Genomic DNA, 3,350 nt, shown 5'->3' with positions numbered 1-3,350 from the left:
CCCCAGCCTGATTCCTTAAATGGCGCATGCAAAACATCCTCATCATGCCTCTAAATCCCCACAGCCCCTACTCTAGAGCATCGCCACATAAGCCCAATGATACAACCATTTTGCATCATGTTTTCATGTTGATATTTATTGCATTATGGACTGTTATTTCACTTTATAATACAATTCTTATGCCTTTCTCTCTTATTTTGCAAGTTTCGTATGAAGAGGAAGATTGTCGGCAGCTGGAATTCTGGACCCTAAAGGGCTATATCGGAGGCACCTTTTCTAAACAACTCCAAATGAGCTGAAAATTGACGGAGAATTATTTTGGAATATATTAAAATTATTGGCGAAAGAAATACCAAAGGGGGACCCACCAGGCAGCCACAAACCTGGGAGCGCACTCTACCCCCTACCCCCCCTCCCCCCGAGCTTATGGCGCCCGTGGCAGGCCTCCAGGGCCTGTCCTCTCCTATATAGTGCCATTTGACATAGAAAAAAGTTAGAAAAAGGTTTCGAGATGAAGTGTCGTCGTCTCGAGGCGGAACCCGGGCAGGAGCACTTTTACCCTCCAACGGGGTGATTCCGTCGCAGAAACTTCCCACCGAGAGGGGGAAAGTGAAGCCATCATCATCACCAACGATCCTCTCATCACGAGAGGACCAATCTTCATCAACATCTTCACCAACACCATCTCATCTCAAACCCTAGTTCATCTCTTGTATTCAATCTTTGTCTCAAAATCTCAGATTGGTACATGTGGGTTGCTACTAGTGTTAATTACATCGTGTAGTTGATGCTAGTCAGTTTATTTGGTGGAAGATTATATGTTCAGTTCCTTAATGATATTCAATACCCCTCTGATCTTGAACATGAATATGATTTGTGAGTAGTTACTTTTGTTCTTGCAGACATGTGAGAATTCTTGTCATAAGTAATCATGTGAATTTGGTATTCGTTCGATATTTTAATGATATGTATGTTGTTGCTTCCTTTAGTGGTATCAGGTGAACGTCGGCTACATGACACTTCACCATCTTTGGGCCTAAGGGAAGGCATTGTGGAGTAGTTATTAAATGATGGGTTGCTAGAGTGACAGAAGCTTAAACCCTAGTTTATGCGCTATTCGGAAAGGGGCTGATTTGGATCCATATGTTTCCTGCTATGGTTAGATTTATCTTAATTCTTCTTTCGTAATTGTGGATGCTTGTGAGAGGGGTTAATCATAAGTGGGAGGCTTGATCAACTAAGAATGGCACCCAAGCACCGGTCCACCCACATATCAAATTCTCAAGTAATGAACGTGAATCAAACAAACATGATGAACGTGACTAGATGAAATTCCCATGTGTCCTCAAGACCATTTTTCTTATTATAAGAGACTGTTCCGACCTGTCCTTCGCTACAAAAAGGATTGGGCCACCTTGATGCACCTTTGTTATAATTGCTACTTGTTGCTCGTTACATATTACTTTGCTATCAAACTATCTGTTACCAATAATTTCAGTGCTTGCAGACAATACCTTGCTGAAAACCACTTGTCATTTCCTTCGGCTTCTCGCTGGGTTCACCACTCTTACTTATCGAAAGGACTACGATTGATCCCCTATACTTGTGGGTCATCAAGACTCTTTTATGGCGTCGTTGCCCACACCAACGCCTATAGAAACGTTAGTAGTATAAAGCTTAGCATCTTTTTTGCTCATTCTACCATCTATTTAAAGTTAGGTTAATTATGATGAGATAGCTAGCCACTTTTGTGCAGGATATCATAGGATAAGAAAATCAAACAAAATTATGTGCTTTAGAGTATACAAAATTAGTACCATTTAGATTGTGAGAATTAGGCTTGATTTTGATTGATAATTCATCTATATTCTGTTGCTCATGTGTGCTATTGTTCACGACTAAGGGTGAGAGGATGCAACATATAGTACTCAAAATATTATGTATAAAGAAATCGTCCTTGCAATGTAATGCCAAAGATTCTATCCTTTTACTAGAGTATTTCCATTCAACTTTTGTTGATTTGTTAACTAAAATTTGTATGCATCACAGATTACATTGTTGGTTTTCTGGCTGGGCTGCCAACACCGAGGCTAAAAGAGTGTACCTTTGTATAAATGTTAGTTCTTTCTATTTTCCAATTCAGCTTTTTTACTGGTTTTCCATCCTCTGTTACCAATTTCCATCTATTATTGTTGGATGGGGTATTATCTGTAAAAATATGATCTTTGAAATGTATACAAGAGCAATTCTCCTTTGGTGTTATCTGTAAAATTATGATCTTTGAAATGTATAAAAGAGCAATTTTCCTTTAGTTCAAAGAAAGCTTTATTTTGTACAAGTTTTGGTTGCACGAGACAGTTTTCAAACTTTGACTATCTTGGTAGGAACAACTTTGCCTGGAATATTTAAAATATGTACCTAAGTGTTTGCTTTTGAATAAAGGTGGGTTTTATTTACTTAAAATGAAGCATCAAGTGGATACAAACCCAATAAGCACATACCCAGCCTCTGCGTAGGTAGGATGCACACACACACACACACACACAAAATACCGGCAAATAACAAAGTAATATAACACCAAAGTTATGCCTAAGCGAGAGAAAAAAAGGAACTGATCAAATCTGCAGTCGGCAAACAACAGGAATGACCACATTCACACCAATCATCTTTTTGAGTTAAATCGAAACTTTATTTATTAGAAATAATCAGTACATCGTTTGTGATGATCATTACAATTTCATTGATAGGCTCCTCAACCCAATCCGAAGTCAAAGAAAATCTAGCTAATCTAGCAAGTTCATGAGCAACTTTGTTTCCCTCTCTATTACCGTGTTCGAGTCTAGTCACCACAAAATCACATGCATAGTGAAAACAATCATCAAAAATTGCCGCCGCCGCACCCGCTGATTGTCCTCCGTCTTGCATGGTCTCAATCACCTCCAAAGGCAAGAATGTAGGTTTTCACCCTGAAGAACTGGTATGAGCATATCCGAGTAATGCCTTCAACAAGGTAACAATGTAAAAAAGATAGCCATTGCTAGGTATAACCAACTCGGGCCAAGCCTGGATTTTCACCACAGAGCTCGATACCGAGTACTCTAGAAGCACCACTATCGAAGTCAACCGTGTGTTGTTGCCACCACTTTTCCGTGATCCTAAGAGTTGCATGCGTTGGGCTAGAACATTGATCGCCAGTCTGCACAATCATATCTCAAGTCGTCGTCCACGGAATGCATTTCACTGCCGAGGCAACCACCGGATATGGAAAGAGAACCCCTGCAAAGACCTTTTGGTGGGACCACAATTCGCGGCACGACCGCTACCGCAGTGGTCACCACACCGACCAACAT

This window comes from Triticum aestivum, chromosome 4A (assembly GCF_018294505.1).
Source record: "Triticum aestivum cultivar Chinese Spring chromosome 4A, IWGSC CS RefSeq v2.1, whole genome shotgun sequence".
Taxonomy (NCBI): domain Eukaryota; kingdom Viridiplantae; phylum Streptophyta; class Magnoliopsida; order Poales; family Poaceae; genus Triticum; species Triticum aestivum.
The sequence above is the reverse complement of the archived record's forward strand: the minus strand, read 5'-3'. Positions refer to the sequence as shown.